Source organism: Callithrix jacchus, chromosome 3, assembly GCF_049354715.1.
Source record: "Callithrix jacchus isolate 240 chromosome 3, calJac240_pri, whole genome shotgun sequence".
Taxonomy (NCBI): Eukaryota; Metazoa; Chordata; class Mammalia; order Primates; family Cebidae; genus Callithrix; species Callithrix jacchus.
The window spans coordinates 53,990,666-54,014,367 of NC_133504.1; the positions used below are offsets into that span (position 1 = coordinate 53,990,666).

At 38.9% G+C, this 23,702-nt stretch overlaps 1 protein-coding gene across 18 annotated transcripts in view; it reads left to right on the top strand.

Moving 5' to 3' along the window:
* INPP4B (inositol polyphosphate-4-phosphatase type II B) overlaps nucleotides 1–23,702 on the top strand; it is a 988,233-nt gene that overhangs the window by 125,538 nt on the left and 838,993 nt on the right. For 15 of the 18 annotated variants that reach the window (XM_035294478.3, XM_054252898.2, XM_078366479.1 and 12 more), the window contains exon 1: nucleotides 2,929–3,013. The exons of the other annotated variants lie outside the window; for them this stretch is intronic. The gene's annotated coding sequence lies outside the window, so the exon portion shown is untranslated. Of the gene's footprint in view, nucleotides 1–2,928; nucleotides 3,014–23,702 lie in introns of those variants that run through there. 18 annotated transcript variants of the gene reach the window in all.

Below are 23,702 nucleotides of genomic sequence, written 5' to 3' on the forward strand. Positions count from 1 at the left end.
AAGAGTGATGAGCCTAATGCATACATAACAAAGTTTCTGCAATTTTTAAGTATTTAAAAATTGGGATAAAACAAGGACTTACTTTACAAGTTATTGTTAACATAACTGAACAACCGTTAAAAAAATACTGCATGATACGTGGTGCTATATTCCAGAAGAGATTTAGAATAGTGAAGGACCATAAAAGTGTAGATACAACGTCATATTAATCTTACCTGAGATAAAAATCTTCTGGAACAATGAATCTATGGAGAGACTGTAAGCTGCCTCATTGCAAAGAAGAGTGTGACACCCACCCTGTAGATCCTGGCTTGATTTTATTGTTTTAGACGGCAAGGTAACTACAAGGAATCACCTTTGACTTCTGGCCCTACAAAGATATTTCAGAAGGAAATGAAAAATATTTTGTCCTTCATTGGCAAATGGAGTTATGTTTTGGGGGCACAAGTGGCCAAAAGTTCAAGGTTTGTAAAAGTGATTGCTGAATGAGATTATTAAACCATAGATGCATCTGAATCATCCAGCCTTATTCAAGGAAAAAGCCACCAAATAACTTTAAAAAAATCAGGATGATTGATAGATTTTTTTAAATGCCCTGTGGTACATACATCTGATTCATATTCTCTCTCTTTTCCCAGAATTCAAACTTCCTATATGATATGCACAAGTAAGTGACATATTCCTCAGCTGCCCCGTACAAGGACTTTGTCAGCATGGTTCATGTCTGGACTTTAATTATAATAGGGTCTTCTGAGTGTCTCACTTTAAATGTTCATTTCCATAGAACCAGTAACTGCATTTATTTTACAATTCAGTGTTTTAGGAGGAATGGTTTGGTATTTCTGTCATTGCTGCTGTAGTCTTCATAAACACACACACACACACACACACACACACACACGCGCTCTTCCACTTAAAGTTAGAGGACAGATATGTTAACTATATTTTCAATTTAGTAGCAAAGCTCTGACATCCTAATGTCCTGATATTAGTTCAGTCTCTCTCTATTGTAAGAAAAATTGGAACTTGTTTGCCCAGTGAGAAAGTTGTATCACTTTTCCAGCAGATCTCCATGAACAGGACTTGCCCATTGCTTGGAGATGGGTGTGTTCAGTTCTGCCTCATGGGGGAGAAATCTAACTGTGTGATGGTTCCTCAAAGGTGATCAACATCTTGACAGGGACTATTTGTGCCTCACTCTTCTATCTCGCTGCATTCAGCTCACTTGGGATAGAGGCTGAGCATAGCAGAAACAAATCTGAAGAGAAGCAAAAGGAAGGGCTTCAGGGGTACCAAACACAGTTTCTGACCTATAGTGCTGATTAATTGATTCTATAAATATTTATTGAAACTACAGAATGTTAGGTATTGTCCCAAACTCTTGGAGCAGAGTGGTGAAAAAATAAATGAAATGAACAAACACAACCCCCCAAATAAAAAACCCAAAACAAAGTCCCTGTCCTCGCTGGCAAGGCTTATAATGTGGTGGTCAAATGTTTGCAGAGTGAAAGGATGCCTAGATGCAAGCAGTGACAGCAGGGGTGACAGCTGGGGGTACATACAGCTTCCTGGATTGTGAAACTGTTAAGCCCCGACTTAACCCAAATTGATTTCACTATCCTGACTTTGAGATTCCAGACTTTTTGCATGGCAAATGTAACTAACAATTGTGTACAAGCGTTTGAACACTGCTTTATTTAAATTGTGGATTTAAAGCGTCCTCAGGAGAAGGGCTGGAGTGTCTATATGGGCTGGCTCTGGGCACCTTTACCTTTGAACAGCTCCATCAAAACCTTTCCAAGAGAGCCGCCAGGTGGCACCTGTAAGGCGCAGATGGGGAGAGTCATTTTCCCCACACCCTACACAGCCTGGAATAACCAGGGTGCGTGCTTTCCCCTGTGGGCTTGTTGGCGAGGAAGTGGGGGAGTTTTAGTCTCTGTCCAGACTGCTTGCTTACATACCCCGTTTTCCTGATACCCCAAACATGCTCAGAGTGGTTCTGTCCCCACGCACCCGAGCTATCAAAGGCATATCACACGCTTATTGGGAGCATCTCAGCTTCAGTCACCCGCCCCGATGTGGGGACTGGCGGTGGGTGGCCGTGGGTTGCTCTGAGCTGGTCTCCCCTCTGCCCGGGCCTAGGGTCAGGAGGGGCAAGATACAGGAGCCCCATCGCGTTTGCAGACGGGAGTCCCACGGGCGTGAATGGATGCCTAGACGCAGGCAGTGGATCCTAAGCCCCTTCAAAACACGCTCGGTCTGGGGACTGTGCTGCCATAGGCCGGGTCTGGGGTGCTTTTTTCCTCCCTTGGGTTCTTTCTCTGTGGTTTCTCCTGCCCCCGCGGTAGCGTGTCGGCCTTGGGTCCCCCCTCGTCACGGTAGCGGTGATCCCACAGCCCAGTCTGGGTGACCTATCCTGCGGGCAGAGGAGCTGCAGAAAGGGGTCGGGGTGCGGGGTGGTGGCACACGGAGCCAGCATGGCAATTTGGGGGTGGGCAGCTGGGCCACCATCTCCGCTCTATCGGTAGCGGGAAGCGAGCTGCGCCGGCTGCGCGACTGTCGCTGCCGCCTTTATTCGGTCGCTGGTGACATTGGGAGGAGACCGCTTGGAGAGAGCAGAGGAGGAGGAAGAGGAGAGGGGAGGGTGGGGGTTGGGGGGGAAAAAAGTAGCAATTGTGCCAGGGGGCGTGTGAGCAGCCGGAGAGGCAGCCGCGCTGGTGACAACTTCTCTGGGGCGCGCGCGGGGCTGGCAGGCGAGGAGCGAGCAGGGAGAGCTGCTGAAGCCTGAGCCGGGGGAGCCGCTGGAGCCCCGCGAAGCCGCGGCCCGCGCCCTGCGCCGTCGCCGCCGCCTGCCAGTTTCCTCCGGGTTCTCAGCCCCGGGTGCTTAGGCTTCGGTCTATAAATAGCAGGTTACAGCTCCTCCTGGGCGCGCACACGCTCACACGCGAACGCAGGAAAGTCAGGCTAAAAGTGTCTGCTGCTGCTGCCGCCCCCCACTCCGCCTCCGGGAGAGGTAATTACCCGCCTGGGATCCTAGGGCTCGGTGGGGAATTTTGCAGGGTGGGGTGGGTGATGGTGGGTGATCCGGGAGGCAAGGGATCGTGTTTGAGAGCGTGGCGGCACGTCTTGGAAAGGGGAGCCTGTCTGTTTTGCATCAAGTTTCTCAGTCTTGCAACCTCCATCACCCCTCTAGCTCTTTAGCTTAAAGGGTGGGGTGTGCTGTCTCTCCTCGGATGCTCGGGTACCCCTGTCACCGCGCCTACCCTCTTGCTGAGCGCCCCTCCGCACGGCGCGCGCGTGTTCGCATTCACACTCACACACGCACACTCTCCGGGCCCCCCGTGGAACTCTGAGCTCTGGCCTCGCTGACCTTCCAAAGCTGCGCCCACCTGTGCTGTCCCTGAGAGACGCTGAGGTTGGCCCCGGGCACTCGCTCCCACTCCCAATCCTGATGATCGCAAGCCGCCGCCGGCCTCCGAAGAAGTCCTTAAGGCATAGAGGCACTGGTGGGGAGTAAGGGTAACTGCTGTTGGGGGTCCTCTTTGCCTTGTTTTCTTGTTTTTGTTTTAAAAATGAAGAGCCCATCTCCATGACCACCTCCACCCCACCCTCAACAACTCATTCTGGCAGAGAAGCCTGGCCTGTCTTCTCCTGGCCATCAGGCAGCATCTCTTGTCCTACCCCAAGGTCTGGCTGAGAGGTTAGGGCCTCGGCGCTGCCTGGATTTTGGGCAGGGGGAGGTCATTTTTTCAGGTCTGAGTACTGTGCTGCAGGCTCCTCAAGTTCTCTGGCACCTCTGGTAGGGCCCAGGGCTGGGGAATGTCTAGGAGCCTGATTCCTGAATGTACTTTCAGGCTGGTAGCTGGTACAAAGATGAAGATGCTAGAATCACATACACATGTTTTTGCTGCTCCCTACGATTCTGAATTCTCCCTTCCTTGGGGGCAGTAGTTTCTGCCCCTAGGGAGGTGGTGGAGAGGGGCCCAGCAATTTCTCTTTGGGGACAGAGGGGTGAGGAAGCGCATATTGATTAGGTTGTTGCTGCTGCTGCACAAAACTTACTGGAAAAACCCAGTAGGGTTTTCTATGACTCTTGTTTTAATGATATAAATTTGCCCCTTTTCCTCTTTTATCTTCTCCCTAACCAGAACTAGTTTTCCTCTCTTTCTGAAATGTTATTTGAGGCTTTATGACTCCTGATGTTACATTTTGCATATCTTCTTCCTCTCAGTATGACAGACAGAACTTGTTTATAAAGGTGTGGCTCTGTAAGTAAAAGCCTAAAGACAGAGGATAAATTCAGCTCTATCTGAAGATGAGCTCCAGATAGGTGTACAACTACATTTCAAAGACCATGCTTGAAAAAGGAATTTTCTTAATGAATTCTGGACCAGAAATGGTAGTAATCTCACTCAATGATAAAGCAGCACATAAGGTGCAAGGAATCATGAACAGGGCAGCTGGCTGACGATGTGTTAGAAGTTGAGTAAGGCAAGGGCTGGGTGAGTGAGCATTGTCAGTTCACATAGTATACAAAGAAATGCATCATCTCCTTAATGCATTGATGCACATACATGCATTATGTGTTCCTTTGTGATATAATCCAGCAAAGCATTGATAGGAAATGATCAATAGTTTTGTGAAAGGTACATGGGCATTGAAGGTTGAACCTCATCAATTTGTAGTAATGTAAAATGCTACTGCAAAATGGAATACCTTTTCATTGTATTTCCTTAAAATGTGATTTAGAAGATTGTCCTTGAAAGGTTATGAAATGTGTGTGTGAAGACAGGCTAGATGCTCAGTGTCATGAAGAAACATGTTTGCTGATTGAAATACTGCTCTTATTCCCGAAGAGTATTCTCTTTGATTAAGCAAATCAATATTTATTTGTGATAAACTGATGATCATTGTGATGTGCATATTTATAACTGAAATTTGCCTTTGACTCCTTATAAAGTATAGAAACAACCAGATAAACCATTTAGTCTGTTCCTCTAACTATTGAAGGTAAGAGGCAGTCAAAGATATAGGCAGAAAATACTTTTAAAGTGTTGTGTTTGAGCTTCAGTTTGGGGCTGCAAATTGAATGACTTCATTTCTCATAAGATTTTGGTAAAAATACTAAATGGCTCTAATGAAGACTCATCAGTTAAACTTGATTATAAAATAAAGCTATTATATTTTAGTTGTGTGAAATGAAAAATCACTAAACTGAGGGAAAAGCCAGATATTTGTTCTAAATTGTGCAAACCGAAAGTAATTAATTCATTTCTGAAATCTCGGAGTATCTTCCAGTAGAAGTACTATAAATCCCCATATGGGTAACAAAGTTAACTTTTAATACCTTGAGGCAGAACCCAAGATGGCAATTCTCTGAAAGACAGAAAAAAAATCCTTCCAGCTGATCTTAAAACTCTTAGCAACCAAATGAATGGCAGTTTCTAGGTAAGTATTTGACATCTGATAATAAAAAGCTAGAGAAATTATGGAATCATAATTAGCGAGTAAAATGCTAACTGAATATCTATTGCATTTTCTTATTTCATAGTGAGTAATGCCCAGTAGTACTATTAGGTATATAAATATCATACCTAATCTGTATAAAATAAATTATTGTCTTTCGTAGCCACGGGGATTTTAATAGAAAGAAATGTCCTGTTTTTAATAACCTCAAGTTAAATGTTCAGGTGAAGGCTGTATGAGTCTCTTCTGTATTATGTACCTCAGTTTTGCAACATGTCCTATCTCTCTTTCCAAAGCCTTAAGGAATCTTTTCCATGGGCCATTTTGTTATTACTTTTAAAACATGTTGCGTTAGAAACCGTTCATTAGAGAGCTCTATAGAGCACATTCTAATCATATATATTATAATATTTAGGCTTCAGAAATGAGATCATTAAATAAATAATTTTAGTTTAAACATTTATTTTTAGATAAATCCAAATGATGATGCTGTGCTTGAATTTTATTGTTCAAGGTGCATATAGTCTTTATGTTTCAAAACTTTAGATCAGTATATACCTAGAAAAGATCAGTATGTACCTAGAAAAGGCATTAGGGTAGGTGCAAAAATTTTAAGTACTCTTTCGGTCTCAGGCACAATTGTCACTTGAATCAACTCGTATTAATTTATATCTTTAATATATTTTCACCACCTTGTAGATTAAAAGAAGAATTTAAAATGCTTAGGAAATTTTATGGATTACATATGGATTATAATATATTATATATAGGTTATATACACATAGGTTATATATAGAGGCTATACACACACACACACACACAAACACACACACTGTAACTGCAGCAAAACTTTTCTTATATAAGGCACAGAGTTGTACTCACTATCTTACTTCCTGGAAGTATCATGCTATCAATGATATACCATAGGCCAGTGGAATATCTAGGTGCTAGAACTTTAGACCTTTTCAGTGGACTGTGTAATTTCACCAAACATTAGCTATCATAATAGATGTCATTCCCATAGGATGTGAATTGGGTTTCAATACAGTATGTGTCCTTAAATGATATATTTTCAAGCTGAGTTTCTTGAGTTGCAATATTTTGAGTAAATTCTATCTCCTAGGTGTCCTGATTGTGTGTTGGAAGTCTTTAAATAGCCTTATGCAGAACTAAGTGAAACAGAATTGGCAGTAATTTGTTTAAACTGATTAAAGGAAATTTTGAGAAGTTTTTCAAATCATGTGGTTTTCATTATACATTTCTTTGAGAATGATCTAAGTCAGTAATATTCAAGGGGATGAGGACAACATCTCCTCCCTTAAAAGGAGAGTATCTATCTCTCTATCTGGCATCATCTTTACATGCTCTTCTGGTTATGAAAATGAAGCAATACAGCAAACAATAATGAAATTACATAATGCTTTTCTTTGTTGTTTTTCAAGGATAGAAAAGTTGTTTTTCAAGGATAGACAACTTTAATTGTCATGCTGACTTCTCATGATCAGAGTAACAGCATCAATGTAAAGTATCTTCCAAGATCAAAAGAAAAATATAATTTTTAAAAATTTTCATTCACTAATTGTTTACAATAGATCATTTATTTATACATTTTAAATAGCTTTGAAGGAGAACTTCAAGATTTTTGTTTCTCAAAAGGGAGTGTGAGGTTTTTTGTTTGTTTGTTTGTTTGTTTGTTTGTTTGTTTGTTTGTTTTTGAGATGGAGTTTTGCTCTCGTTACCCAGGCTGGAGTGCAATGGCACGATCTTGGCTCACTGCAACCTCTACCTCCTGGTTCAAGTGATTCTCCTACTTCAGCCTCCTTGGTAGCTGGGATTACAGGCACATGCCCCCACACCCAGCTAATTTTTTTGTATTTTTAGTAGAGACAGGGTTTCACTGTGTTGGCCAGGATGGTCTCAATCTCTTGACCTCCTGATCCACCCACCTCAACCTCCCGAAGTGCTGGGATTTAGGTGTGAGCCACTGCACCCGGTTGAGTTTTTAAATGTTAAGCAACAATGATTTACAGGGAATCATCTTAATATTTTTCACTATGAAAAACTTGACAGAAATATGAGCCTTAGTTCTTAGAATAGATAGTTGTAGTGCATTAAGTAGATCAAGCTTGGGGACTACCATTTTAGAATACAGTGAATCAAATAGAATGTACTCCCTGACCATCTATAGCAATCTTTCCTTTAGTTCTTTCAAAATGTTTCTCACTTATTTTCATGGAGCTTTACTTTCTTAGCCAAAAGATCAGCGATGAGCTCTAGCCATTAGAATAACCAAAATACAAAACCTATTTAATGCTGGGAAAATAAAAAAAGTAAAGTAGGACTAAAAACAGTGGCATCTTTAATTGAAGTTAGAACCTATAGGTGTGTGGAGATGATGGCTATCTTCAAGAAAGCTTTAGAGTATTATTAGTGATAACACTCTACAATGTCTTTTTCAACATCTTCATATGCCAAACTTGCTAGAAAACCACATATTCCACTTAGAGATTAGCTACATCACATTCATAAAAGAATAGTTGCATAGCTGATAAACAGTAGTTAAAACTCACCTTTTTTTTTTTAAAAATAAACATTTCCTGTCTCTGTTAACGAAACCTACGAATCTGCTGGGTGTGGTGGCTCACGCCTGTAATCCCAGCATTTTGGGAGGCCGAGATGGGTGGATTATGAGGTCAGTAGATCGAGACCATCTGGTCAACATGGTGAAACCAGGACTTTACTAAAAAAAATACAAAAATTAGCTGGGCATGGTGTCGTGCACCTGTAATCCCAGCTAATTGGGAGGCTGAGGAAGAAAATCGCTTGAACTCAGGAAGCAGAGGTTGCAGTGAGCTGAGATCGCGCCACTGCACTCCAGCCTGGCAACAGAGTGAGACTCCTTCTCAAATAAAACAAAACAAAACAAAACACCAAAAAACCAAAACACAAAACCTTCACATCATTTTGTTTTTAAAAAACAGCATGTCTTTATTAACAAAACTTGCATTTTTTTAATATTAACTAATCAACTCGGGTCTTCTAAATTTTAATTTGAGATGGGTGCGATTTTATGGTATGTGTAATTTATTTCTGATAGCATTCTTATTTTGAAGAAATTATGAATAAATTATTTTAGACCTGTCTCTCTGAATAAACTTGGTTTAAATGCAGCATTTTCACTTTGTTGACATCCATTGTACATTTGGTGTGAAAGAGACATTAAGCACTAGGTGGCAGTGTGCAATGCTTAGAAACCGTGAGTCATTTTAAGTGCAATATATTCATTTATTAAGCTTTTCTTTTAAACAGAATTTATTTATATCATAGTGAGTTAATAAAATTAAAGTCAACAGGCACCTAAATTCTTAGTAGTATGTTCAGAAGATCTATTATTTGTAATACTTAACACACTGGTTTTATGTGAGGTCTGCTTATGTGAGAAACTGTTAGGAATTAATTAAATTAAGCTAGAATTCTGTTTGTGTTTGGGTAAGAGAAAGTGAAAAAGAAAATTAAATAAACATTATAGAAAAAACATGATTATTCTGAAATAGACATTGTATTAACCATTTGCATTTTTAATCCTAATCCTCTCACAGCATGTGCTGAGCAAATTCTTTTATTCTAGGGGTCAAAGAGTATAATTATTAATCTTTTTTTTTTTTCTGTTCCATTGCCCTTGGGACAATGCAAAAAAAAGTGCAAATTACCTCACTGACACTTCAGCAGATCCCCTAGTATAATTTGTTGGTTATAATGACAGCTGAAAGTTGTTTAACAATTTCTTCTTGGTTAATCTGGATATATACACCCCTGTCTTTGGCTGAATAATTAAATGGGACATAGCAAGTAAATTAACTTATTCTGTCATCTGTGCATCAGAATGCGATCTCTGTATTGTTTAAGCGTCTGGTTGGAACGCCCTCAAGATCAATGTGGGAAACATTTCAGTCATGTTCACTAGATGTGGCTATTGTAAGATTGGAGACCAAAGAAAATAAGTTAATAATCCAAACTGGCATAATTAAGAAATGCATTTCCCTTTTTAAAAACTTTTTATTATGTAACATTTCAAAGGTAGAAAATAGAATAGCACAATAAACTCCCACATACCCATCAGCCAGTTTCAATAATTGTCAAATCGTGGCCATTCTCATTTCATTTACAATCCCAGTCACTTTTTCCCTCTTAGGAGTTTTTGGAAGCAAATCTTAGAAATTACATCAAGGACTGGGCGTGGGTCATGCCTGTAATTCCAGCACTTTGGAAGGCCAAGGTGGGTGGATCACCAGGTCAGGAGTTCGACACCAGCCTGGCCAACACAGTGAAACCCCATCTCAACTAAAAATACAAAAATTAGTTGGTCGTGGTGTTGTGTGCCTGTAATCCCAGCTACCCAGGAGGCTGAGGCAGGAGAATAGCTTGAAACCAGAAGGTGGAAGTTGCAGTGAGCCAAGACCGGACCACTGCACTCCAGCCTGGGCAACAAAAGTGAAACACTGTCTCAAAAAAAAAAAAAAGAAGAAGAAGAAGAAGAAAAAATTACATCCAAAGAAGTACACTTGTGAAGCAGTTATTTACAAATATAATTATCATACAAAGGAAAATTATTTAAAAAACAATGACTATTGTAAAAACGCTATATATTTTACTTAAAAAGTCCAAACTCTTGACATTAGGCAAGTTACGTACTTGAATTTGTTATATGATTGAGGTATAGACTTCAGTTTAGGTTCTATGTAATTTTTTTTTGAGATGGAGTCTTGCTCTGTTGCCCAAACTGGAGTGCGGTGGAGCAATATCAGCTCACTGCACCCTCTGCCTCCCGGGTTCCAGCAATTCTCCTGCCTCAGCCTCCTGGGTAGCTGGGATTACAGGCTCATACCACCACAACCAACTAATTTTTGTATTTTTAGTAGGGACAGGATTTCACCATGTTGGCCAGGCTGTTCTTGAACTTCAGGTGATCTGCCCTCCTTATTTTTTTTAATTACCAAAGTTATGCAGCAATATTCTTTGAACTTATTAGGTAATGAGTGCATACTTGTTACACTAATGAATGAATTAGGCTTCCTAGGTTACAACAATTATTAACGTCATACCTTATTGCCACAGTTCTCATAGAAAATTTTACTTTTTTTTTTTTTGAGATGAAGTTTTGCTCTTGTCACTTAGGGTGTAGCGCAATGGCACGATCTCAGCCTACTGCAACCTCTGCCTCCTGGATTCAAGCAAATCTCTTGCCTCAGTCTCCTGAATAGCTGGGATTACAGGTGACCACCTGGCTAATTTTTCTATTTTTAATAGGGACACAGTTTCACCATGTTGGCGAGGCTAGTCTCGAACTCCTGACCTCAGGTGATTAGCACACCTTGGACTCCCAAGGTGCTGGGATTACAGGCATAAGCCACCACACCCAGCCAAAGTTTCACTTAATAAGTGGCAGACATTGTAGATATAGCAGACCCATGGAATGCAAGAACTTAGCTTTTCATGAGTCAAGATTTTACCATCCATCTTTAAAGACACTTGAATATAGTAAGATATAATTTTACTGTGGTGTGAATTTAAGTCACTTCCTTTTGGAGACTGACCTTTTAGTAAGTGAGCCTAGCCAGTGTCCTGGCAGCCACACCCCTCTGTAACTTGAGGTACTGGCTGACATATTCTGTCACTTTCTAGGGCTAATTGTCTGTGGTGAGTGTGTGGGAGAATTTGGGAATCTGAGAAATTGTTTGGTTCTCCCCTTGGAGAATTTCATGGATCTCCTGAAATATGCCTTCTGGATTTTGTATAGAGTCGAAGTTTTAAATGAACAGAATTTTTTCAGATTTTAAAAAATTGGTGATAACCACTATATATGAATCTTTGTGACATTAAGTATCTAAAAGCAAATATAATTCCATCGTTAAAAAAAAAAATACCTTGTAATTTGTACCTAAAGTGTTTATTCCATGCCAGGTTTTTTATACTTCCAAGTTACATAGGGAGCAAAGCATGTATATAATTTTCTTAATATTAAATACATGCATTTTTTACTTTTTGGAAATTTATTGCAATTTTTTTCATAGTCTGTGTTTTAAAGACTGCCTCCCAATTTAGTCATGATATTCATAACCCTTTTCCCATTTTATATTTTCGGTTGGAGTAAAGAATAGTACACACTCAGATTAGTGTAATGAGAAATAATTGATACAGTTGGCTTCTATTCAATTTCTAGGATTTCTTTCTTTTTTTCCTCCTCATTATTTTCCTGATTTTAAACATAAGTCTCCATTGAAAAAAATGGCAAGTAGAAAAAAGCCTAAAGAGTCAGAAAAAAAAAACCATCAAAATACAATATTGTTAACATCATATCATATTTATTTCTAGGGTTTTCTGGTGATTCATCTATACAACTTGAGGGGTGTGTGTATGTGTGTGGTGTGTGTGTGTGTGAAAAATGAATGCCTTCTTTTTTTCACTTAGAATTCTGTAGTGCAATTCAACTGAGTTATTGATTGAGACTTACTATTTGCCAGGTACTGTGATAAGCTCTGTTCTGGTTCATGGCAATAAATATTTTAAGAAACACCACTTTTCCATGCCTGCAATCACTTGTCTAATTTTTTTCATTGCTATTTAATAGTTAGACCTATGAATTATTATCAGTTGTTTAGCCTTCCTTCTCAACTTAGACCTTAAGCTTATTGGCAATATTTTTGCTATCACACTGTGATGGATATTGTCTGCATGATCTGATTTTTTGATATTTCTTGTCTACTTTTCTCATTGTTTTTCTTAGGAGTGATTCCTAGATGTCATGTACTGGATAAAGGGCATAAACCTTTTAAAGGTGCCTTAAATGTATCGCCAAATTGCTTTCCAGAAAGCTTGCACTCATTTCATTCTTTCTGGAAGGTACAAGTCATTTTGCTATCCTTACCAGTATTGCGGAATTTTTTTTAAGTTTGTTAATTGGAAAGGTGAATGTGATTGCAACAACAACAAAAGCTAAAATTTATTGAGCACCTCCTATAGACTGCTTACCAGGCAAAACCTTTACATCATCTCATTTACTCTTTGCAACAACTGAAAAGGGAGGATGATGTTATCGGCCCTGTTTTAAATGTTAGAAAACTTGGTTTTGAGAGGTTAAGTGACTTACCCAAGATCACACAACAGGTAAGTGGTAGAAGTGGGTCTTGGAACAAGATCGATTTTAATCAGAAGTCTTGGCTTTAAAGTACTATGCAATACATCCATGTAACAAGCCTAAATGTGTACCCCTTAAATTTATACAAATAAAAAAATAAAGTACTAGATTCTTCTACTATTGTTTGAGATTAAACATTTTTGAAATGTATTTTTATTTGCTTCATTTTGTAGTGCTAATTCATATCTTTAACCTTTTTGCATATTGAGACCTTGATTTTCCTTTTATTATAATTATAATTACATTTCCTTTTATTATAATTATAATTACATTTCCTTTTATTATATTTCAATTATTTTCTAATCATTTCCTTTTGTTATATATTTTTATTTTGAGATGGAGTTTTACTCTTGTTGCCCAGGTTGGAGTGCAGTGGTGCAATCTTGGCTCACTGCAACCATCAGCTCACTGCAACCTCTGACTGCCAGGTACAAGTGATTCTCCTCCCAAGTAGCTGGGATTACAGGCATGTACCACCATGCCCAGCTAATTTTGTATTTTTAGTAGAGACAGGGTTTCACCATTTGGCCAGACTGGTTACATTCTCCTGACCTCAGGTGAGCTTCCCGCCTCAGCCTCCCAGAGTGCTGAGATTACAGGCATGAGACACCACACCTAGCCCCTTTCATTAATTTTCAAAAGTCCTTTACATATTAGGGTAAGAATACTGACCTGTTGTCATTTATGTTATCTATATTATTTTTTTAATACACAAAAGTTGAAAATGTGTTTATGGATAAGTTGAATGTCATATTTATTTTTTGTGTGTGTGTGTGTAGATAGTACTCATTTACCTAAATTAGGTTTAAATTTACCTGAACTGTTTTCCTCTAACTCTTTAATGACTTTTTTCCTCTCTAGTCCATCCAACACTTTTTTAGTTGTTGCTATATGATGTGAGATAAGGATTAAATTGATTCCTCTCCTAAAAATAGTTAAGCATTTTCCCTACATCAGTTTTTAAATAATTCCTCTATTTCTCACTTGTTTGTGTTTCTGTTACCTCATATTGTTATATTTTTCTAAAGGTACACACACACACACACACACACACATACATGTACACACATACACTCACACTCACCTAGATTTATGGTTCTGGTACATTCATTTAATTCTAGTGTTCTGTCAAGTTTTCCATTAATATCAGACAGGCTTAACTGTCATTGCTATTTTCTTAATATCTGGTAGGATTGATACCTTCTTGTTGATTTTCTCTGGTGTGTGTGTGTGTGTCCCCTGATTCATTTTCACTGATATTTCTTCCAAACTAATTTTGGACTAATGTAAAGCTATGCCAAAATATTTTTAGATTTTAATTGAAATTTCATTGAGTGAACAAATGGAATTGAGGAGAATTAGATTACAAAATTTAGTCTTATTATTCAGTAACCTGTTGTATCTGTCACTAAAGATTTGATTTTTGGAGGCTTTTCATGCTATATGCAAGGACTCATGTTAGACATTGTAAGGTATTGTCTTGTGAGGTTTACTGCCGAGTTTAAAATGAGGAAACGGAGGCTTGCACGAGAATAATTAGATGCCAATTTATTCGGCTCCCAGGCGAGGTTCTGTGGTACTGGGGAAAGAGGCCAGAGAGGTCACGTCCGACTTCTCTCCGGTGTGGAGTTTTATAGGGAGTGAAGGCATTTGATTGGCTGTGGAGAAACAGGGCAAGCTGCTATTGGTAGGTAGGCGGGATTTCCGGTGAGCAGGCTAGGTGCCAAGTGCAGAGCTTAGTGTTGAGTGCAGAGGGGATTTCCAAGGTGGGCTAGGTGTTGGGTGCAGAGCTTAGTGCTGAGTGCAGAGGGGATTTCCAAGGCAGGCTAGGTGTTGGGTGCAGAGCTTAGTGCTGAGTGCAGAGGGGATTTCCAAGGTGGAGCTAGATGATGAGAGTATTCTGGTGACATAATTTTCAGGCGGGGAGAGAGATGGGCATGTAGGAGCTCCCAGCGAGGCAACCGGCCTTACATTAATCAGTGATTTTGCCAAAACATTTTCTTTTTTCATGCTTCACTCTTCAAACAGACTAAAGAATTATGCACCATAGCCTATGCCCCGTAGGTCCCTGTTCACTTCACTCATTCATGTTCCCATGTTTGGCCTAATGGTGGCTTGTGGTCCTCCAGGAAGGGAAACATGAAGCCTGAAAATGTTTATTTCCAATTACTAGGCCACAACTCTGCTCTCAACATATATTTGTCTTATTTTACTTAAATTGACCTAAGAAGACATATTCAGTATAAATACTTAAGCAATGAATATGAATAATAGTTAATTTCTTAAACAGCTCACTCAGGTGTCATAACATTATCCAGAAATATGTATTACTTTATATAACAACAAAATACAATGCAGCAAACATTGCTCAGTGTAATATTTTGTTTCCATTTCAAATCTGACAAAATTACCTCTAAAATAATAGATTTTTGGCCCATTACAATACAGTGGCAAAGTTGGATATCTAGCCTGAAACTATAGCTCATTTATTTGGGTCCATATTCTAGTTATAGATATTTTTTAAAATAAAAATAGTTCAGAACTATTTTCATGCATATAATCTGTTTATGTATTTCTTTTTCTTTCTTTCTTTTTCATTTTTTCTTGTTTTAGAGACAGAGTCTCACTTTGCTGTCCTGGCTGGAATGCAGTGGCCCTATCTCGGCTCACTGCAACCTCCACCTCCTGGGTTCTAGCAATTCTCCTGCCTCATCCTCCTGAATAGCTGGGAGTAAAGGTGCATGGTGCCACACCTGGCTAATTTTTTGTATTTTAGTAGAGACAGGGTTTCACCATGTTGCCCAGGCTGATCTTGAACTCCTGAGCTCAGGCAATCCACCCGCCTTGGCCTCCCAAAGTGCTAGGATTACAGGCGTGAGCCACTGTGCCCAGCCATGTATTTCTTAAATGTTGCAGAACTATACACTCTAATGCTCTTTAACCTTGGTGTATGAGCAAATTTACTTATTAAAATCATGCAGGAGAGAAAGCCTTGATTTTGTTAACAAGAGCCCTGTGGTTTATCCTGAAGCTGAGACTTATTTATCTCAGGCTAGTGGGCCCTACATCTCCTAGTGACCTGTCTTAGGAAGCTGCATATAGATAAGAAGGATAAGTATTGTGTGGCGGCATCTTTAGACCTACTTACCTACTGCTCAAATCCAGTTATGTTGTTTCCAAGGGCAAACTTCTGGGTGGTGGGAATTGTGTGTCTAAATTACATATGAGCTATAAGCATTGGGAATGTGGAAGGACCATATTTACCTTTCTGCCTAAAACTGCAAGGGATTCCACGTGGGTGGGTTAACAAGTCAGATTCTACTAACATCCACTTTCCATTTCATAGGCTAGATAATTGAGCTCAGCAACAAATGAAAACAGGTGAAAAGCTTATAATTTGCATTTGTTAACATTCTTGAATTTCCATGCTGCAGTTTACATGTTTCTTTTGGGTTGACTGTTTAAAGCAATAGGAACAATGCACTAGCAGTGATGAAAAGCCTCTCCAAACCTCAAGGGACTTTTTCTCCCACTTGTTTAAATTTTCTTGTCAGAATGTCTTGGGCGATGTGGTGCTGAGAAAGAGTGCATGTGAGAGAAAAAGAGATCAGTGTAGATACTGTAGAACAAAAGACATTGCAATGGGATTCTAAATCACATTACATTTAACTTAGAATCTTAACTTATACAGACTTGTATTTTCTGTTTCCAACACCTTGGTCCACAAAAACATTAATTATAATAAAAAATAAATGATTTTATGGAAAATACAGTCTTAGTTCAAGAAGGTACCTTCAAGGACCTCTAGTTTTGCCATTTCCGTGTTCCATTTTAGGATGACCAATGTCTTGATTTGCTTGGGACTGAGGAGTTTCAGTGCCAGCACCAGGAGGTACCTTAGCAAATGGATTGGTTGGCCACCTTGTCTCCACAAACAAAAAAGTATAGGGAGAGCAATAGGTAGCAGCTTGTTAAAAGTCTGTTGTAGTTAGTAGAAGAGACAGTTTTTGGTATTTGAAAGTGTTCCCTGAACATCCTACAAATAATAATCACCCCAGAGATGTTACAAAATCTGGATTCATTGTCCTTTGCTGGCAGAAACTGGGTATTTCTTATTTATGTGCTTATCCCTATTTATTTATAATCTATTCCCTGCATACTTCCAAAAATGATTTCAGGTGACTTACAGTAAAACCACATATAAAAATACCAAGTTTTTGCAGCAGTTCAATAATAATGTGAAAGATATATTTTGGAGCTTGGCTAAATGTTAGCATGCCTCTCAAATTAAATTTGATAATATGAATACTAACTGGTGCAAAATCTGAGTTGCTTTAGGTAGAAAAATATATTGGGACATTCAAAATCATTACCCAAATTCTCATGATTTTGGATAAAGGGTAACAATTATTTGAGCAATTATTTGGTGTTATAAAGTTCCCAACAGACAGTCTGGCTGAGCTATTGAGGTGAGTCCTGAGATAGAAGAGCTTCAGGCTCATCTAAATAGAAATGTCACTTTTGTTCACATGTATGCTTTGATTTAGGCTTTGCACATTCTAGCATTAGAAACAATTGCTAGAATGAAATTGAACAGACTTGTATTTATTTAAGAAACCTGGTTTTCATTAAAACTTGCATTTTTTAAAAAGACCTGGCTGGCTGAGGTGGGAGGTTCACTTGAGCCCTGGATAACATAGAAAGACCCCATCTTAAATAAAAAAGTCATTGTATTCTGAGTCTTTTTCTGAGTCTTTTTTTCCCTCATATATTGTGTAAGGATAATATCTATTTCACAGGTTTGTAATAATAATTAGGTGTGATTGTCTAGAAATGACATAAATGTAATATAAAATTATAGCATTAATATCAACAGCTATTAATATAGTTATTGTTATAGTCTATACTCAGAATGGTCATTTAGGATGCAATTACAGCTTTACCTGTATTCATGAAAAACTATATAGATTCATCTTGGGTGGGTATGGGTGCCTGGGTATACTTAATAGATAGGAATATTTACTCTTATTTATCTATCTGTTAGAATGTTGAATTACAAATACACTCAAATGACTCTATGGGTATCAGAAATGAAATTGCTACATTTTGTGTAGCAGCCACCTAGAGCTTCTAAATGACAAAAAAACATTTATTTTTTTAATTGAACTTAACTGTGTTTAAACAAACTATGTCTCTTCACATGTCATGGTCTTCATCATTCCTTGTTGTCATATGCCTGACCCGTTTCACTTGTGTATAATATTTGCCAGTCCCTAAAAGGCATTTTAACTTGAGTCTTCCAAACTAGAAAAAAAACAAATGGATTACATATTTCCCAAACAATCCTTTATGCATACTATAATGTAAAAGAAGACTTCAGCAAAAGGGAAGCAATGCACACTTTACTGTTAATCTTTTCTGACAGTGTTTTAATTCAAATAGACTTTATGGCTGCTTAAGACCTAAAACTTAACTTTAAAAAGATTGGTAGACTTAACATTCTTTTGTGAAATTTAAAAATCCAATAAAATTATTTGTGTATGTGTGTGCACGCGTGCGTGCACATGTGAAGTGGGTCAGGTATAAGACAATAGGGAGGGTAGAAACTGTGGTATGTGAGTAGACATGGTCTATCTGAAAGCAATTAAATTAAATTTAAACAAATATTGTTATTCTTGATCTGCCTAAAGCAGTTTAAATTCATATACTGGGTGATCTTCACTTGAGTTTCAATTGATGGGAATGGAAATGCCCTTTGGGAGTGTCTTACCGCTGCAGTGGCAGGGGCAAGGTGGGCTTTCTTCCTTGTGGTCATGAAGTTGACGGTGACTTTCAGTCCAGAAAGGCTAAAAGCAGTTTATGTATCTGTAGGATCCTCTGCTTTGCCATTTGTCTCTTCTTTAAGTTGGAAAGTGGTTATTTAGCTCCGACAGGATCAATCTGTTAAACATATACATGCTGTCTGAGGATCCTATGATGACAATCATCATAAAATTACCTAGGAATTGAAAATCTTTAATCATGCGTTTTGAATATTCTATCCATTTTTTTTTTCATGGCCTAAAACACATTATAGTTGGAAGGAAACATCTGTTGCTTTTCATGAGCGCTTTGGAATCCAATATGCTTCATTTACACAGTCATTTTATGTGGACTGGGCACACTTAAAAATTTTACTCATCACTGAATTTTCTGCTAGGCACATTCCATATAAGCAGAAATAAATGTTAACCTCCGTCAAATCCACTGATTAAAGCCATCATAGAAGTTGGCAGCTAAATGTTGAAAAACCACTGTACATGCTGGATTGTTTTTCCCTCCTGCTGTCCTAGAAGATATGTCTTGAGCACAAAATATATTTTATTTTTAGGAATGATTTGTTTACACTGGATGGTGCTAATGCTGCTAAGGTTTATTTGTACCACAGCTACTTATAGTACAGATACCATGGGAATTTATACGTGCTATAAAAATAATGTATTTAGGAAAAAATAAGTACACCTTGGGTGATAACTCTTCATTAAAATAACCATGGATTAAATCTCATTCTATGAAGCATCTTCTGTCTCTTAATGGAGGACTGTTGTGAACTATCATTGCATGAACATTGCAATGATTTTTGCTGATCTGTGGGGTGAAGTTTGTTTGCAGATTATCCAACATAGAGGCTAAATCTTGGGAAGAGGAAAAAACGCTTTTTGTAAAACGTAAGAGGAATTGGTGTTTTCAGCCTAATCATAATTCATTGAAAACACAAGAGGATCTGTATGTACCATGTTCTTTAAATTAATGGATAGTGAGGAATCTTTCTTCACCCTTGTGAATCCTTGTAGAAGACATTTGCAGAGAAATTACTGGAGCTTCTCTCCCGTGGGGTGATTAATGTTTTAATATGCAAAAGTAGACAAGTCACAATTCTTTTGCTCAACGGCACTCTGAGCTGCACAGTTTTGCTGCTTTATTTTCCCCTTATATCCTATCTTCCTAAAGTCTTCTGTAGAGTCAAATAGAGCCACTAAAGCAAAGCTGTATCTGGCCTGCACTTGAAGACTCTGCTATATAGAACCATCAAGCGACCGTGACTTAGATCTGGTGGAATGACTATCTACATGACAGTATTGAGATTTTCTTGCCTATCCATCCCTTTGGAATTTACTACTCGATTTACTAGCATCAAAGTTGAATAGTAGAAATGGTGTGAGGGGAAGAGGTATCCTTAGTTCCTCCCACATCTTTGTTTCCAGAAAAAGTAGAAGCCAACAAAAACAGTTACTTTAATAACCCACCACCCAATCTACTACACTCTTGCATCTTTTTTTAAATTATTTTTTTGAGACAGGGTCTCACTCTGTCACCCAGGCTGGAGTGCAGTGGTGTGATCTTGGTTCACTGTAGCCTCCACTTCCTGGACCAAGTGATCCTCCCACCTCAGCCTCCATAGTAGCTGGCACTATAGGTGCATGCCACCACACCTGGTCAAGCTCTCCTCCTATTTCTGCCTCCCAAAGTGCTGGCGATACAGGCATGAGCCACTGCACCTGGCCCTCTCTTGAATCTTGTCGCTGTTCTCTTCTTTCTGCATGGGTAAACTAAGCCCTGCATGTCTGCACTCAATCCTGTTTCTGCCTGCAGTCTCAGGGAAATCTATGTGGCCAGATTCCTTGTCTCCAGTATCTTCCCCTCTCTTTTTCCTCCGCCTCTTTCCTTTGAGCAGGAACGCACTCAAGATTTCCACACATTAAAAGACTAAAACTCCTTCTCTACTACATATTCTCCACTAGCTAGCCTCTTTTCTCTTCCATGGCAGAGCTGAGGTTCTTAGCAGAAGTGGTCAGCATTTTCTATACCTATCCATTTCATTATATTCTGGACTCCACCTCTACAACTCCAATAAAATTCCTTTTGTCAAGATCACTAAATGAGAGAGACCTCGTATTACATGTCATAGGTACTTCTCTGTCTTCATTTTACTTGACCTCTTGGCAATATTAAATTGTGTTAACTAGTTCCTTGGAAAAATTCTTGCTTTGGCAGGGTGCGGTGGTTCGAGCCTGTAATCCCAGCAGTTTGGGAGGCCGAGGCGGGTGGATCACGAGGTCAAGAGATTGTGACCATTCTGGTCAACATGGTGAAACCCCGTCTCTACTAAAAATACAAAAATTAGCTGGGCATGGTGGCACGTGCCTGTAATCCCAGCTACTCAGGAGGCTGAGGCAGGAGAATTGCCTGAACCCAGAAGGCAGAGATTGCGGTGAGCCGAGATCGCGCCATTGCACTCCAGCCTGGGTGAAAAGAGCGAAACTCTGTCTCAAAAAAAAAAAAAAAGAAAGAAAAGAAAAGAAAAATTCTTTTTTTAGTTTTCTTGATACTGAATTTTCCTTTTATTAGTTTTAATTTTTGAATATAAAGTAACTTGGAGATATAGACGTATCTCTATATGTATACATATATCTGTAATTATTAGATCACTTTGGCTAGACTTGACCTCTTGTAATGTTGATGATAACCTTCGCATTCATGAACACAACACATCTCTCTCTTCCTTTAGCGTCTTTCAAGAGAGCTGAAACATTTGCTCTAGAAAAGTCCTCTACATCCTGTGCCAGACTTAAACATCTCATTTTTATTGTAATTATTGAATGGTATATTTTTTAAAAGTAAATTTTCAACTATTTGTTAATGGCTGATGGAAATATTATTTATTTTAATGTATTGGTCTTATCTGTCCCTTTACTAAATTCTCATTTTTAGTTTTTTTCTATGACTTTGCTATTTTCAAGCAGAATGTTTGTTGTAATAAAAGTCTATTACTGGTAAATGTTCTTGATTTCTGTTTATCTTAAACTGCTTTGTATGGAGCTTGCTGCTGAATGATAATGTTACACAATTTCAACTTGACAGTTTTCTTTCAGCACTTTGAGGGTATTGCTCCACAGTTTTCTGGCTTCTATTGTTACTATTGAGAATTTCGCTGTCAGTGTAATTGCCATTTCTTTGTAGTCATCTGTCTTTTCTTTCTGGTTAGGATAAAGACTAACCACAAGGAATAGTGCAGAAACTCAGGAATAGCAGCAACAGCGCTCTCAGTGAGGGAGAGGATGCTGGAAATAAGAAGAAGGGAGGCTTTGTGGAGCAGGTCACACAGAGGGGAACAATGATCTTCTGTCAAAAGGCACAGCCAGTCCTGGGGACCTCATAGGGCAAACGCCAAGGACATAAACACCTGAACTCACTCTCCCTCCTCCCTCTGATCTCCTGCCAGTGCTCCACACTGGCTAAAGTCCATCAGAAGTTAGGGGTCATGGTACGATCGCTGTGATGATCCATACAGGTCAGCTTTCCGAGGGCAGAGTGCATGGTAGAAAAGCTGAGAAGAGTGATCCAAGTCAGCATAAAATATGCAGCCCATTATATTCTCTTTTCTCTTCAAACCTATCTAGTCGTTTTTGACACTTCTTGCTCCTTTTTCAAATTTTAATTCCATCTCTTATTTCTTTGGGCATTTCATGCAAAGTTACTTATGTTGTCTCTGTTAGTTCTGATATCTTAAGTCTTGAGGTTCAACAATTTTTGGTTGTTTCTGTTGTCTCTTGCTCACAATGCCTTGTTTTCTTGAGTTTATGTTCATTTTTTAATGTGAGGCCATTCTTGTCTTAAATTAATCTGTGCTATCCTTTTTTTTTTTTTTTTTTTTTTTTTTTCTGACAGAGTCTCTCTCTGTCGCCCAGGCTGGAGTGCAGTGGTGCGATCTTGGCTCACTGCAATCTCTGCCTCCCAGATTCAAGAAATTCCCCTGCCTCAGCCTCCTGAATAGCTGGGACTACAGACACATCACCATGGCTGGCTAATTTTTAGTATTTAGTAGAGATGGGGTTTCGCCACACTGGCCAGGATGGTCTCGATCTCTTGACTTCATGTTCCACCTTCCTCGGCCTCCCAAAGTGCTGGGATTACAGGTATGAGCCACCGCCCCTGGCCAATCTATGCTCTTCTTAAGGGACCTGAGTTGAGGATGTTTTTCTCCAATGAGGATTTGCATTTGTTTCTGTAAAATATCATGGATTTTCACTTGCCCTCTCTGTCTAAGTAGTATCATTTAAACCCTGAATTCATGTTAAAGAATATTATATGTAAAGTATTTTAGAGAAGGCTATCAATTTTTTCATGCTCAGAACTATGGTAGACATTAACAAATTTCTCTAGGTGTTCCTTTTTCAATAGGCAGAAGTCTTCCAGTGCAGCTTTTACGGATGGTATTTCACTGATGAGTACTGCGTATTCTGCGTGGGGCTCAGGTTATCCACCCCACATGACATACACCCGAGGCCTTGATATCTGTTCTCATAAACCTGGACTTTAAATTCCGCAGGCCTAGTTTCCTGGCATTTTATATTTGTCTTGTCATTCCTTAATTTATTTTTATTTTAATTTTCCACTGAGGGATTTTCTTTCATTTCTTGTGAGCTCAGCATTGTATACATTATGGCAATTTGTTTGAAATCTAAGGTTTTGTTGTGAAAGATAATTAGCTCTCCCATTTATTCACCATTTTCTTGCCTTGCCACCCTTCACAATATCATTTTTCTGATTATCCTTTAAGTTTTGGGTACTTCAGAGTTCAGTTCCCTCTTCCGGGATCACTTTACACTTGTAAATCCATTATTATTTAACTCACAAACTACCATGATCTTTATGTGGGCAGGAATTATTTTTGGTATTTTTCACCAATATCTCCTTAGTGTTTAGCAGAATATATAGCACATAGTTTGTGTGTAATTCATATGTGTTAAATGAATGAGTGAATGCAAGGACCATTGATGTGTCTCAATAGGAAATGATTAATTTTTTTCCATAGTTAGGGAGAGATAGAACAGCAACAGCACTATAATGATAAATATTTTCATTTTACTTCGGTTTCCCGAAGTTTGCACTTCTCTTCAGGAAGTATATTTCTGGCTCTGCGTTTGTCTCTACCTTCATGCTATAAGCAATGTTAAGTATGTTTACCCCTTCCTTAAAAATATGTATGGCTGTAATGTAC